Source organism: Protopterus annectens, chromosome 3.part1, assembly GCF_019279795.1.
Source record: "Protopterus annectens isolate FY-2018-M chromosome 3.part1, PAN1.0, whole genome shotgun sequence".
NCBI lineage: Eukaryota > Metazoa > Chordata > Ceratodontiformes > Protopteridae > Protopterus > Protopterus annectens.
The window spans coordinates 917,150,070-917,167,012 of NC_056732.1; positions in this window are offsets into that span (position 1 = coordinate 917,150,070).

A 16,943-nucleotide genomic window follows, 5' to 3' on the forward strand; every position below is an offset into this window, starting at 1 on the left:
CTTACAAGCTTATGACTGTGGTTTGTGATCCTGTATCACTACATTCTGTTCCTGAGGCTTTTCATTCAAAAGTGTATAGATGTGCAAATTACTGCAGCTGCAAAAATGCTATTCACACATTCTGCATTTCTGCAAATCATCATCTGTTTGCCTAGACAAATCGTTGACTCTGACTGCACTGCCCCCTCTAGTGCACTGCTCTTGTATCTGCATATAATGAATTGGCTGACTCCTCCCATTACTAGACACACACATAGTTTCTAAATACACTAGGCAGTTGAACAGCCTTATAGGTTCATAGAACCTCAAATAACAGACCATTCTCTTTGCTTTTTACATAAAAAAACACAACATAATCTGTCCAGGTTGTTTCATTTCATGGCCAGAATTAATCAATAATGTTTAGGACACAGAAAGGGAGTGTTTCAAGTCAATTTGACTGAATGAACTATCCATAATGATGTCAAAATAGGCCCCGGTATCTGATGTTCTGATGTAAATATGGTAAACATACCCATGCAGTGGCTTTTTCTTTGGTACAGCTGCTCATTTTCTGAAGCCACTGAAGAAATTGTGATCACAGTTTCAACACATTTATTAACTGCAGTCAGACAGCTTCTGTCTTATGTGGGTCAGTTTGGATAATATGCACAGAGTTTGCACAGCCATTAGCTTTGTTTGCTTCGGTCACTTGCAAAATGGGTGTACTTTCACTCTTTCTAGACTTGTATACCTCAAAAATAAATGACTTGAACACATTTCATACACGATCTTGCTATCCATAAATCTACAACTTAATAAATGCAGGCCTCTTTCCCTTCATAGTCTGTTCCTTGTTTAATATTTTGTTGTATTACAAACAATTCTTTAATTTACTAATGAACTATGCAACTTTCCATATACAGTCTTTGGATTCTGTAACTGAGTAATATAATCATCCATTTTTTCTCTAGCATCCTATAACCTTGTAAATGGTGAAAAACTGGCTTGTTCTTTCTGGGCTATCAGTAACTTCTCTAACTGATGCTGTTTTTCTTATCTGCTTTTCAAAACAGGTGAAATAAAAATTACCATCAAAGCTTTTTACCCAGCAGCATGGAGAAATATAACACATGTTTTTTTTCACGCTTCTCCTCTGCTTTCTCACAGTGAGGGATAAATAACATACTTGGACCAAAACCTTCTTGTTTTGCTAGGTTGCATTATAATGGAATTCTCTTCCTTCCTCACTAAGGACTTGCGAAAACTTTGATAACTTTACAACTCAGCTACATTCCTACTTGTCTAATAAGAAATGCAACTGCACTCTCCCCACCTAGACTACTAATCACCCCACTCCACCCTGGACGACTAAACTTCTGACTAACTCTGAGTACAAGCTAACCTAACTTAAATGTCCATGTTGTAAATAACATAAATATACGTATTGTAAATAACATAAATGTACGTATTGTAAATAACTTAAATGTACATATTGTAAATAACATAAATATACGTATTGTAAATAGCATAAATGTACATATTGTAAATAACATAAATGTACATATTGTAAATAACTTAAATGTACATATTGTAAATAACATAAATGTACGTATTGTAAATAGCTCATTCCACCCTTTTCTCTCTTTTCCAACTAAATCATTACTCTCACTCTCAATTAAGTTACCACTGCCATCTTAAATATTTAGATACTATGTAACCAAATAATTTATTCTTGTTCTCTAACACAAAATGAAATTGTAATTGTGTCTTCTTTACTATGATTGTATGTGTAACTAAACTATGTAATGCAGAGCTTTTCTTCCAGGGCCTCCACTGAAAACAGGCTCCTTGAACCCAGTAGACCTCCCCGGTCATCCAACTGGAAATAAATAAATAAATAAATACATACATACATACATACATACATACATAAATACATAAATACATAAATACATAATGAGAAAACTCCTGGTAGTCAGAGTTGAATATTTTTTCACACATTGAGTTATATTCCTATACTTCAATACACATGAATTCTTTATAACACATATTTCTTTATTTGTACAGATTTATTGTCCACTGTGACACCAAGTGACAGTTGAATGTTTTAGCTTGTATTGCTAACCATAACTATAATGTGGGCACCTGTACTTTTAATACATGCTTTTCTGAGTGCAATTGTAAGTCAAACTGATGCACAGTGTAACTGGGCAATACCCAACTTTCTTCAGCTTGTATTGTACAAGTGCTGATGTATCAAAATAAGAGAGAAGAGACAGTTCATAATGATGTGATCAGAAATTGTTTTCCTAACTTATTCAGTGCTTACAGACTGTGTGAAAAGTACTGGAAAGTTCTAGAAAATTAGCAGTGCATGATCACATGTCTGGCCATAAGAGACTACATGAAAGTTCCACTTTGGATGCTTCCTTTGGACATACCTCTCAGCCTTTTAGAGCAAGAAATCTGGACAAAGCCATAACTAAAAGTGGGGCAAAGGCCCAAAAATAGGGACAGTTTTTAAATATTGCTCTTACAAACTTAGAAGGCTGATAAGAACAACAGGTTTTGCATTAGCATGAATTTTCTAAAGGGTATGAAGTCTGAAACTCAAATGTCTGTCATTATTTTCTAACTTTAATCTTTAATGATTTGCCACTGATTTGCCAGAAAAACCACAATTTTATAAAAAATGGACCAAAAATATGAGGCACAAATCTAGACATTCTGTGAAAATCTGTACAGTTGTGAGGTACACCGTCTGATAAAGACTTGCAATACCATTAGCTACATCATAGTAAACTGTCTTTAGTTATTTACTTTTAGATATGATTGCATTTCCTGCTTTTAGAGAGAAATAAAATGTACTTTGCCTGCCTGTTATTGAAAGTAGACTGTTGCTAAGCATCTGAGAAATAAAGTTCTGCTACTGACCTGGAACTTTTGACTTCATAATGTCCTGTTGTTAATTATTTTTAACATTATGACATCTTTAATCAGACTGCCTTCTAGAAGGAACGCACATGATATGCCAACTCCATGTAGCAGGATGTTAACATATTTAAAGCTACATACCTTATGTGCTATAGTTGTCCTGGCGGAGTGAAGAACAATGGCAGTGTACCCTCTCCGTTGCCTTATCAGTAATGTAGCTTGTGAATACCTGCATAGCTGGCTTAGCTAAAACTAGCTGAAGACGACGATATAGTCTGTCTGCATATTATCTTTACTTATGAAGTATTGAGGGATGGAGAAGGAGACGGACTGATTATGATCCCAACATGCCTGCTCTCTGGCATGGGGTAAAGTATAGCAAAATTTTGAGCATTATGCAAAAAATGTAGGAAAGAGACTTGCTGCCATGTCATGGTCTCGTTTGATCTGCATTGCATGTTGATTTCTTGAGAAGAGAAAACTAGAAGATGATGTCTGAGCGTAGCCCATGAGTGTGACAATTTCCTGTAGATATCACCTGAATGGGCTAAAGAGCAAGTTTTTTAACTAGTCTGTTTGAATGGTGACACATTGCCAACACAATTGTTGGTAGGGGTGACACTAGTTTTGAATTAAATCCCCTGTTAGAAAGAAGGAACTGGATAAAGAGCAAACACTGAATTGTAGAATACATGTAAACACACAAAGTTATAAAAAGGCACATTTCAGAATTCTAGGCTACAATTTTATTGGCAATAATGCAGTTGTTGTTGTTGTTGTGTCTTTTGGCTTTTCCCGGTTAGGGGTCGCCACAGCGGAACTCCGGTCTGCTAATGATTGGCAGTAGAGTTTTATGTGCCGAGTTGCCAGCCCTGACGCACAACCTTCAATGAAGGTACGCCCATTCACGCATGTCTCCACACAGAAGACGATCTAGCTGAGAATCGAACAGGACAACGTCTTACTGTGAGGTGACAATGCTACCGCAGCACCACCACCACAGTATTGGCAATAGTGCAGTGGTTTCCTCATATATACCTGATCTGTGAAATCTCAAAAATCACTTGCTTACCCCTGCTAGCATGAAACAAGTGATGGCCTGAAGCTGATGAAACTAATTTAGTGTCTATCTTTCTTCCTTGCCCAAATGTTGATCAGTTGAAGACTTAATATATAAAAGGTCAGGGGTTATGGGGGATGTTCCCTGCATCTTGGTGGTGCGGTTTGCCCCCCCCCCACACACACACACAACGTACTTGCTTTGAACTGTCCCATTACTTTAAATATAGCAGGCAACTTTTGAGATTGTAGGAATGGATACTTTTGATGGAAGGATGCAAGGAATTGTGTTATGATTGCTCATAGAAGAAGCTAGTATCATGACTTTATGAGACCTGTTTTTTGGGGGCTTAATCTGCACTGGCATACTTAACAAAGCTGTAATTTGTGTCCAGACTTGAGGTTTGTGGTACATTTAACTGCAGCAACTAAACATTTTCTGATTTGAATGGCTCATTGTAATGCTGGCTTCTTTGATATGGCAAAGACACTTGTCACAATATAATGCAATTGCAGCTCAAGGCCAGTCTGTCATTCAGGACTTAAGGGGATTGCCTGTTTAGACTGCCATGCAAACCTACATAAAATTACATGAATATTGTGGGAATAGAGTTGTTGGGGGCTCATAAATTGGAATTTGCTGGTGGCCCCAAATTACTAACACTGGCCATATTAACAAGGTTTTATGTCACTCTAATTTGTAGTCAATATGCCTGCACTACTGTCCTTGGTTATGACTTGGATATATGCATTTGACCAAACAGACCCTACATTTGCTGTTGATAAAGTTATTATTCATTGTATACACCAATTTCATGAATGTGTATCTGTGTTTAGTGCAACAGCAGACAAGTTATAGTGCTGCTGTTTTTCATTTATTTCCTTAAATCACATTTAATAGTTGTACTGAATCACAAAAAAATGTAAATCTTGCATGTCAATATTCTTCAAGCCATGCTTAATTACTACAAACATATGTACTTGTCTTCATTTTTGCAAATCTCTCTACATACTGTTATGCACACTCTAATTTCATTTGTGAGAATTATATTTATATTGCAGACATGTTATGACACATCTTTATGTCTAGACATTACTCACTGTGCTCTAACAGAGAATTAGTTAACTCTTGTTGAAACTCTTAATCAACAAGGAAACAAACACATAAAAGGATGAATGACAACATAATATTTGCACATTTAGGCAGTACAGGGTTTAAAAAAAGTCCATCAAATAAGTTATAGGATTTAACATTAGTGAAGAGGTCTGAACCTTGCCTAGTGATATTCTTAGGTTACATACCTTTCAATCACTTAGTGCAAGAAATCTGGATATAGCCAAAATAATGGGGGAGCAAAGGTCCAAAATAGGGACAGATTTTAAATATTGTTCTTTTCAACTTAGAAAGTTGTCAGAATATCAGGTTTTACATTATCATGCATTTTTTGTAGGATATGAAGTCTGAAACTGCAATGTTTCTCATTATTTAAAGACTACAATCCTCAGCAATTTGTTGTAAAATGCCAGTTTTTATGAGGAAGAGACCAGCTATGAGGTGAAAAATCAGGACAGTCACTGAAAATCAGATCAGTTGAAAGGTGTGTTAGGTTAGCTTCTCATTTTATTAATGCAAAAAAGAACATTTGCCCGAGTTATAGTTAAAGTTTTAATATGTTGTTAGACAGTCAACATTTTCTGACATAGACTTTAGTAATAGTCTTATCTTGTGAAGCCACACCCAATTTACACACACATTTTGCCATTCAAACTGGGGAGTTTAATCAGTAGATGTTTACTTTTATGCTTATACACACGCTTGGACATTAAACATTTTTTCATATATTGTATATGAAATGCAAATTCGCACTGATGCATTTAAATGTGATTTTAATGCTTCGGACTTGAATGCAGTTGTTAACCTTGTTGATCATACCAGGTTTTTAAAATCTTACTAGATCCATACATGTGAGTGGCAATGCCAGTTAGCTCATTTCCTAAGTATATCCCATCATTACAATATATATCCCATAGTCTTCTAGGGTCTTCCGCGGTGGTGCAGCAGTAGCGTTGTTGCCTCCCAGCAAGAGGTTCTCCTGTTCGATTCTCGGCTTGGGTTGGGAGTGCCTACTGTGTGGAGTATGCATGTCCTCCCCATGTTCAAGTGGGCATTTGAAAGACATGCGTTGAATGGGCGTGCCTTCGTTGAAGGTTGGGCATTGGGCTGGCAACTCGATACCATAAAAACCAAACTGCCAATCATTAGCAGACCGGAGTTCTGCTGTGGCAACCTTTAACCGGGAAAAAAGCGAAAGACAAACAACAACAAAAACAAGTCTTCCTGTTTATCAGCTCTGGCAATCCTCTTTCTATGTAGCATTTGAACATAGCCAGCTTTTTCCCTAGGGCTTCATTGCTGAAGAAATACACTCCTCAGCATTCCAAAATATATGGAGGCATCTACTTGTCTACCACACCCAATCAATTAAGTGGAGGGATTTTCCCTACCCATCACTGGTAGCTGGGGCATCTTCTCACCTTTTTTCCAATGTAATCTTCTTCCTCCAGCATGTTTATCAAACTCAAGTTATGCTCAAAGACATCTGCAGTTGTGTTTAGGTGGTAGCAGGAACTCAGCTCAGGTCCTATTATGTAATTTGTTGAATGTTATTAGAATAAAACATACTCTTCTTGCTACTGGGTTCTTGACCTAAAATATGGAAGCCACTAAAAATGGCATCAATTCTAAGAAAGTAATATCCTTCAAAAATCCCTTGCACCTCTATCAATTTTGGCATGGTCACAAAATCTACTTGTCATAAAATTGCCTACTCAGTCATATATGACATCCTGCATCTGTATATACATGTAGGTGATGTAGATCTCTAAAAAGTGCAATTTTCATTGAAAATGTCAACACATTATTTAGACAAGGAGACTACTAGCTACTTAGTTACTAGTGTTTTAAAGAATAAAATGCCATATGTTACTTTCCCACAATCATTTTAAAATTCATGTACAAGAGGTATAAATGGAATTATGTGCAATTCTTTCATGTCAGCCTTATTGTGCAGTAATATCCTCCCTGTACAAAACCATGCCATGTAGCAGTTACCTAACTATTGGAAAATTGCAAGCAAATAACTTTAAAATAGCTACAACAGGAGTGCTGTGATTCACAGTTCTCAGGACACTCCGTTTGATAGATGGTGTGTGACTGTAGTGTGCTGACTTAAATGAGTGACTTCTACTTCTTCTACAGTTTGAGATAGACTCCTTGCAGAAGAAAAGAGGTACAGTCTGAGTGCTTAACTCCAAAGATTGTGGCCCTGTTATTCCATCAATGCAATCTCAATGACCACATTCCCAGTTTATTTTTAAGTAAATCTTTGCTGTCAGTCCATCCAAAATGTAGGTGATGGCTGCACTTCTCCATACACATGCTCATTAAAGCAATCAGCTAATGCCTAAATGCAGGATGGCATACACTGACTTCTCATAGTAGTTTCAAATATTAATCTGTACATGTATAAACCCTGAAATGTTCGTGGAACGACTCTTTTGCTGCACTTCACTGGCACAACAATATAATATGCACTAGGAGCCTTGGTCTGTTCACCAGCTCTAAGCATGGAGCAGAATAAGTCTAGATTAGGTAAGGCCTTCACAGCAGTCCCAGTGGATGAGTGGAGGCCCTGCTGGTAGCCCATAGTCAGCTGCAAGAGGGAAAGAAAAGGTAGGACTGCAATGTCTTATAACTGAAAAACTTAATTGCTTGCTCAGTACAACAGCAAACTTGTTTGTCAGAGCTCCTTCCTTACTCTGTGGGACCCTACTTCTCACAAACGTCAGCTGAAATTTATACTTGAATCCACCCTCATTTGTAGCCAGACACTTAGCCAAACAGTTAACTTGGAATTAGTACCCAGCTGTTTCTGCAGGTTTAAATTATGGCATGCAAGTAAAAAAAAATTGTGATACATAAATTATATTATGCTTACATATGTTTGAGAGGTGTAGTGGTTGTATATTAAAAGGATTATTTATTTAGTTTTAGAAACTCACACCTGAAACAGAAAAAAGAAAGTAGGTTTATTTTTGTCATTGAAACAATGGAAGATAATGTAAACAGTCAGCAGTTGGTGTAAAACTGTTCAAATTTTCCCTGTAATTTATTAATCATAAGGAGGAATGTGAGGCTTCTACAACTTAATGAACTGATTCTTTAGATGGTCACTATGCTTGTCTAATAACTTGTAATTAACAAAAAATAAAATGACAAATTGATTATATAAAGTTGACCCCAGTGTGTCTGTTATTTATAATTTAACTACTGGAGACATGCCAGACATGCCAGCATTGATTATTTAAGCAATAACTGATGATGTGGTGTGCTATATTGAAGATTTACCCACGGTTGGTGTCGCCCTCATGATTAAATAAAGCAAACCGTGGGTAAATTTCAATATACCACAACCACGGAGTCGGTTATTGCTATTATACAATTACATTATTTAAGAAGTAAAATACTTACTTTTCTTAAATAATGTCATTCTATAATGGCACATTACTGTTCTTTCGCCAGGGGTGGTATACTGCTTCCTTGTGATGATGTACTGCGCATGCATATGGGACTTGCATTCCTACGCATACCCAGTACATCAATGCTTTGAAATGACCGGACCTTTTTCCATTGGTATATTGTGGGATTTACAATGGGCATGCTGGCCAATCAGCATGTACGTTTTGGAATATTAATGGGGGGGTCATTGTATAATATGCAATAAAAGGGAAGTAGGCAATTGAAAATGTGCCATAGCTATGACAAGACTAAAAAAAAAAAATAAAAAAAAAAATCAAGTAAAAAATACTTTTAAGCCTTTAAGAGTACAATGGTGAAGTAACGAAGCCATGAACCATGAAATACATTTGAGCCTTGGAGGCAAATAGCATAGTTTGTAATTAGATAATTGGATAGTCAATGCACATTTCTTTGTTAAATAGCAAAGAACAATTTCTTGTGAAAATAGTTACTATGAGAGAATCATAACAGATCATTGTTAATGTAATTTAAGATACATTATAATTTTAGTCCTATGTGTAATCTGAGCAAGGAAGTTAGGAATGATTTTTATTTGATTATAAAGGCAGAAACACTCACACCTACACAGACACAGCACACATACATAAACACACTGTCAAAGGAAAAATTAACTTCAAAAAGATCAATACACGGCAGGTTCAGGTTAAGGCACTTTAATCTTGCAGCAAGGAGACAAAAACATTCTAATACAGAGTTTGTCTAACTAAAATCAGGAAGTAAGTTCATCTTTATACACTTTCTAATAAGACATTGCCTACCAAGCTGACGTAACAGATCACGAGTTCTAACATCATCATTTCATAGCAGCTGTTTGTCTATGATTTTTTGCTTGCACTATTAATTTTATGAAAAACTTCCTAAGAAAAACAACATGGCCTTGGCGATCACCGGTTAGATACAGCTTCCCACTATATTATGTTACCATTCAAGGTACTATGGCTAATTCGAGCACAAAGCAAGTACAGATTCTTCAAGCAGTCTTTGTTTGATGTACCTCTTCTTTTCTGCAGCTGTACATGTTCTCATAACACGAACAAGGCTGATTGTTCACATTCAATCATATTATAGAAAACAGTATTGTTCTATTCATTTCCTGACCTCGCAGATAATCACCTGCTTTTCAAGTACATTTCCAAAAGGCATAAACATGAATTTTGCTGTGCTAGCAATTATTAGGTCTGGGGGCATCTTGCAAGTTTCAGTAAGCATACTGCAGTTTCAAAAAGCATCTTATAATGTCATACAGAATTAAGCTGTATATACAATAGAATGAAAATGTGTTAACCCTTTTAGCTTCTAATAAGCATTAAACATATACATAAATGCATATTTTTCTGACATTTCCCCCCTGTTAATACTTTTTATTCTATTTTCAAAAGCATAAACAGTTTGCTTCTTCTCCTAACCTCTTCTATTTCAGACTTGCATTTAAGAGAGTCATTCAGTTTAGACTTATGAAAGCGTTTCACTTTTCAACAACTCTTCAATTTCAGTACTTTGATACAAAGTCTTAGAAACTGACATGTCTATAAAATCTTTGATTAACTTTTTCATGCAGGGAATACCACAACAGATGCATGTTCCTAATAGGAGTAACCCCACACAAATGGCAATCAGGATGTTCATTAGGATGGAACCCCACCCCCCAAACAAATTCTGGAAAAAGTCCGTTAGAGGGTTTGGGCCTGGTATGGTCATGGTCGACACTTGCTGAATCACCTCAAGATGGTAATTTATCTCATGCTGGTTGTCAGGAATATACGAACAGCATTCTTCTTTGATTAAAGCACACGTACCACCTCTCGCCACTAGGGTGAAGTCGAGAGCCATGTGGTTTTGAAGCACCACAGTTCTCATAGCATTCAGTTCATCAGTCACTAATTCGAGAGCAGAAAAAGTTGCATTGCTCATAACTTCGAGAAGTTTGGACAGTTTTCTCAGCTCCCAAATCGATTTTACTGCGCCATATGCAGGGGCTATGCCAGCCCACGATATAATAGTGTCATTCAAGTCCATGTGTGTCAGTTTATCTATGTTCTTTATGGAATTATGGTTTCTCCATCCTGCTTAGATTCATCCCATTGGATTCTCGGGTCTCTTGATTGGATTTCCAGGTTTATTGCTGACCTCTCTGATGTTTCGAATTTTCCCTCGAGGCAAAGCTGCAGTGTGTCGTATGGCCAGAACCATGTAACCCAAAAAACAACTGCCAGACCAATTCTCAGGTAACCATTTGTATGCCTTTTTCCCACAAATAAAATAACAGTTCTCTACTTTAGTATTGATATAAGCTTGCCCTGCATGAAACATTTTCTTATCAATGATAGAAAGCTGCTTTAAAAGAACAGGATTATGTTGTACTTCACTAACAGTTTTATGCATTTTCTCAAAATATGCATCATAGTTTGTATCATAAGTAGTTTCTGCCTTACTGGCCTTAATATAACATTTATAAGAAACAGTCACATTGCAATTGCTCCAACCCACCTGAATAGTGTCACTTTTATAAAAACATACAACTCCCTTTTGTGTAACAGGTAGGTACAATGCTATTTTGTCTTGTGATTTTACAGGTGTAGTATCAATGATCAAATTTTCCCAGGTCTCATTGACCCCTAGGGGGACAGCAGTCATCAATAATCCCCCGTATGCTGTTGGTATAGCTGTGCAAATCCAGCAGTTCGAAACATTAAAAGTCTCAGCATACACATATTTAATTTCTTGATAAGTGTTACAGTTTGGATGCCAGTCTATGGGTAATGCATCATGTTTGTTCAGTTCAACTCGTTTGGCTGAAAAAAAGGAAAGGCCACAGCAAAAAGATCATTGTTATCAGTATAGCTAACAGGATGATCATGCAATTTTTTTGAGGTTGTTCTGCATCCCTGTTTATTCTATACCTGGTCATTTTGTTCTCGTTGTATAACAGTAGCAAGCTTTTTGTCCAGTTCAAAGTTTTTGACCAGTTTGCAGTGCGTCACATGGATCCAAGACGTACGTTCAGCTATCTTGACTGCAGTGGGTGTTGCCAACAAAACTTGGAACGGTCCTTCCCACTTCGGTGAGCTCCAATTTCTTTTCCTCACAACTTTCACCCAGACCCATGCGCCTGGTTGTACGCCTGGTTGTACTGCCTCTGATGGTCTGGTCTGTTCTTTATCTGAAACAGAATTTAACTGCAGAAGTTTGTTATTCAAAAATCGCCTCATATACTCTGCAAGTGAATTGTCAGCCTCCTGGTCTGCAGGCATGAGAGGTTTCCACTGAGGTATATAATATGCCCTCCCAAACAATGTTTCAAAAGGAGTTAACCCCTTTGCATTTGGAACAGTTCTCATGCTCAACAATGCCAGAGGCAGACAGTGCACCCAGTTCTTCTGTGTCTCACTAATCAATTTTCTAAGCTTATTTTTCAGAACCCCATTATGCCTCTCTACTAATCCTGCAGATTGGGGGTGGTATGCACAATGGTTCTTTAATGAAATTCCGAAATATCGACTCAACTGTTGTATGGTTTGATTTACAAAGTGTGTGCCATTGTCACTGTAGATCTTTTCCGGTATGCCACATCTAGGAATAATTTCTTTAACGAGGACTTTTGCAACAGTAGCTGCATCTGGATTTTTGGTCGGAAAAGCTTCCACCCATTTGGAAAACATATCTATAATGACAAGGCAGTACTTTTTATTTTCGCATTTGTTTAGTTCTATGAAATCCATACAAATAGTATGGAACGGATACGGTGGTGTAGGGAAACTCCCTTGCTTAGGCTTCAGTGCCCCTTGTGCATGATGCCTGTTGCAAACATGGCATGTTGCACAAAATTTTTTTGTGTAGTTTGTAAATCCATACGTTGTAAACACTCGATTCACTAACTGTACCATCCCCCCTGTTGAGACATGGCACTGCCCATGGCTCAACAAAGCTGCATATCTAAACAAGTTAGACGTCAAAATTGGTTTTCCTTCCTTGGAGATGTCCAGCCCTTTCTCAAGAATTGCTCCTCGTTTTTCCCATTTCTGTTTCTCTATTTTCGTAGTAAGTGTCTGCATTGTTTTTAACATTTCTAAATCTAAAATCTCAGAAGGTTGTAATTCCTCACTCAAAAGAAATGCTTCTGGAGCTGTAGCTGCCTGCTTTGCAGCTGTGTCAGCTCTCGCATTACCTTTTGAAATCCTATCCTGTTGTTTGGTATGAGCTACGCTTTTGCAAATAACTACTTTTTGAGGTAACTGAATAGATTCTAACAAATCTAAAATAAATTGCGCATGATTAATCGGTTTACCAGTAGATGTTATCATTCCTCTATTCTTCCACTGTTGTGCAAAAACATGTACAGTAGAAAAAGCGTACTGGCTATCAGTAAAAATGTTTACACATTTACCCTTTGCTAAGGTACATGCCCGTGTCAAGGCAATCAATTCTGCTGCTTGTGCAGATAAGTTGTGTGGTAAAGACTTTGCTTCTAAAATCTCAGTATCAGAAACTACTGCATACCCTACTAGATTCTGCCCTGTAGGACCTTTTCTGCATGAGCCGTCCACGTAGTATGTCACCTCGGCATTATCCAAGGGAACATTTGTAAGATCTTTTCTAGGTAGTGTCTTTTGCTCAATCTCCTGCAGGCAACAATGTGGTATGCCATCCACAGGGGTTGGGAGCAAGGTTGATGGATTCAAAGTTGTGCATCGTTCAATTGTCATATGAAGTTGGCTCAACAGTATAGTCATACAAGAAAGATGTCTAGCAGGAGAAAGATATGCTACTTTTTCTTGCAGTAAAATAATCGCGACTGTATGAGGCACTCTCAATGTGAGAGGGTGGAACAACACTACTGAGACCGAAGCCTGCACTGCCATTGCATCTTCGACTACTGCTTGTACACAGTGGGGCAGAAATCGCACCACTGGGTCTAGCTGTGATGAATAGTAAGCTATGGGGCGTTGCTTGTCCCCATGTTGCTGTGTCAATACTGATGTCATATAGCCTTGCTTACAATCTACAGTTTGGAAAAAAACATTTATGATAATTTGGTAATCCTAAAACTAATGAAGATGCTATCAATTGCTTCAGTTTGCAGAAAGCTGATTCTGCTTCTGGTGTCCATTGTAATAAATCTTGTGCTGCCATAGTTTCTTGTATATCAGGTTGGTCAACAGAGCAGATTCCAAGGCATAGTTTGGAATCCAACTCCGACAAAAATTAGTCGTACCTAAGAAGGACATCATTTCCTTCTTGGTAGTCGGTTTAGGTGCTTGTAAGATTGCTATTTTTCTGTCTTCATCTAATATTCTGCCTTCTTTGGATATTACATATCCTAGGTATTTAACCTGCTTTTTCCAAAGTTGCAGTTTGTTTTTCTTTACTTTGTGTCCTTGAGTGGCTAAAAATTGTAGTAATGCTATGGTATCTTCTCTGCATTCTTGCTGGGTGGGTGCTGCCAGCAGAATGTCGTCTACATGAAGTAAAATTTGGCTGCCTTTCGGTGGGATAAATCCCGCTAAGTTACTTGCCATTTCCTGTGCGAATATTGTTGGGCTTTCACAATATCCCTGTGGTAGTCGTGTATATGTGTACCTTTTCCCTTGAAATTTAAATGCAAACCAATGTTGGCTGTCAGGGTGTATCAGTATTGAGAAAAACGCATTGCTAATATCTACCACAGAAAAATACTTCTGTTGAGGTTTTAGATCATTCAATAAGGTGTGTGGATCTGGCACCGTAGGTGCTCTGGGTATTACTGCATCATTTACAGCTTGTAGATCTTGGACCATACACCATTCTCCATTTGCTTTTCTAACAGGAAATAAGGGTGTATTACATGGTGAATCGGGAGATTCTACCAGTACTCCTTCCTTAAGTAAGGCTGCTATTATAGGTTTGATTCCTACTTCTGCGTCCTTTCTCAAGGGATACTGTCTTTTTTGTGGTCTAAATGCTGACTTTGGCGTGATTGTTACTGGTCCTGCTGTACGAATAAGTCCTACATCTGATTTCCCTGTTAACCAGAGAGTGTCTGGTATGCTTTGTAAGGCTTTCTCTTCCTCTTCTAATAAGAGTGCTAATTAGCTGTCCTAACTAGACTGCAGGTGCACAGCTGGGTGTGTCTGTGTTATCCAATTTAACTTCTGCTTTTGTAATCCCTGTTCGGATAGCTCTAGTTCTGTCTGTTTTTCCCACCTTGTGACTTTTTCTCCTAGGTCTGCCCACTTTACATTCTTGTCCTTAGTTAAACTAACATGTGGTAGTCGATTAGATTTATAAAGTGCAAAGAATTCCTGGGGCAATGAACAGCTAACTACACTGTTCCCCTCTGTGTCCCAGTACAGATTACGTAACACTAATCTGTTTGCACGGTTTTTAAACAGTTCTTGTTCATATTCCCTATCAGGTCCTGGTGTGCTGCAATAATACAGAGTACAATGCAACAAATGTTGTTTATCAGTGTCAAGGGAGGGGGACTTACTGATAGCTACGTTCATCAGTTCTTCGGTTACTGCCCCTGGACCAGTCATAACCAAGTCCTGGCTGTACCAGTAAAATGTTTCACCCTCCAATCACACTACAAAAGTATCCATTTGTCGCTGTGCCTCCATACATTGCATAGTTGGAACTACTGCTATGCCAAAAATCTGCATAAGGTCTCTGCCCAAAAGGTTTACTGGGCATTTTTCAGAAACAACAATTTTGCTTTTCTGGGTCATCCCTGAAACAGGGTCAGTTATTGCTATGTTATGGGAGAGTGGCTCCCGATACAGCTGCCCATTAGCTGCTTTCACTAATATATAGTCAAGTGATTCTGAATTTTCTGGTGGTTTGGAAGGATGTATCAGGGTCCATGATGCCCCTGAGTCACACAAAAATTTTACTTCCCTCCCCACTACCAGAAGTGTAACTTCCGGTTTCGTGTCTGATAAGTAGAGCTCCAGGCTCAATAATGCTAAGTCCAAAATTTCATTCTCTTCACTGTCTGTGACTTCTTGCACATCCTCTATTTATCCCATCACATCCTCTATTCCCTCTATCACATTCACATTTGTCTTTTCTTGGTTATTTCTTTCTTGTGATTCCTGACTACTATATAGTCAGTCCTCACCCTCATCTTCCGTGGCTACCTTCTTATTTTGCTTGCAATCCCTTGCCAAATGTCCCTTTTTCCCGCATTTAAAGCATTCACCCCTTTTCTTTCTCTCTTCAAACTCTTCTGATCGCTTATCAGATTGTTTGTTTCCCTGGGCATTTTTCTTGCCCTTTTTCCCGGACTGTACTACAAAGACTTCCGCTCCATCTTCTACTGCAAATACTTGGGTTTTCTTTTTCTTTTTGCTATTAAAATGCCTTTCGGCACGTCTCGCATATTCAAGTAATGACTGTAATCTACTTGTACGGTGATCTACCATGTGCTTTGTAATAAAACTACTTATAGGTGCAATACTACCCTTCAAAAATGCATTCTTTAGTTGTTGCTCATATGGGGAATCATGTGTTTGGTCTTCAGGTACCTGTATTCCACAATGGTTATTAAAACATTCTAGTAATCTAGCAAAATATCTATCAACAGTTTCACCTTCTAGTTGGATGCATTGATTAATGCAAGTCCAGTCTGCCCTAGGCTTCCATTTTTCAGAGATTTGGTCTGTCAGACCTTTCACTCTGTTATCCAGCTCTGCGTTACTATGTGGGAGTGGCTTATGTTCTGCATCACGGGGATTCCAGTTGCCACTGATCATGTGCCAATCTGGACCTACGATTTGTCTGACTACTTTTTCTACTTCTTCCCCGTTTAAATGGTAACTTAACCTCATGCGCTGTAAATCTTCTAAGAACTTTCTAAAATTAACTTTTGGATGGGGAATCCCCTCTGTGGCTTTCCGGATGTCTTCCGGTGTCCACGGTCTATATACTAGGATAGTCAGGTCCTGCCCTTCCTGTCCTGCCTGAGGATTTGGTACTTCTATGAGCGGACATATCTCTTCTTCACTCATAGCTCGTGAGTTTTCATTCATTTGATATAACTCCATATCCCCTCTTGTTTTACGTGTTCAAGACCTAGTCTCGACAGGATCTCTGACAAACGGTTTTGGTTTTGCAGGGACAGTTGGGTATAGCGGAGGTGGATCAGCTTGTCCACTCGCTTCATATTCTGGTAAGGGAAGTGGAGGGGCAGAGGGGCCAATGCTATTACCAGGTTATTATCTTCTTTATCTAAAAACATTGCTTTTGAATTCTTAATCTTTTGTTCCCTGTGGTTTGCTTCCTCAAGCCACCTGTGTGCCTGGGGAATGCCTAATTGACGTTGCTTTTTTACCTGACATTTTGCGTTGGTTTTGAGCTGTTTGACAAGTTTAATAAGCGAAGATTTTTCTAG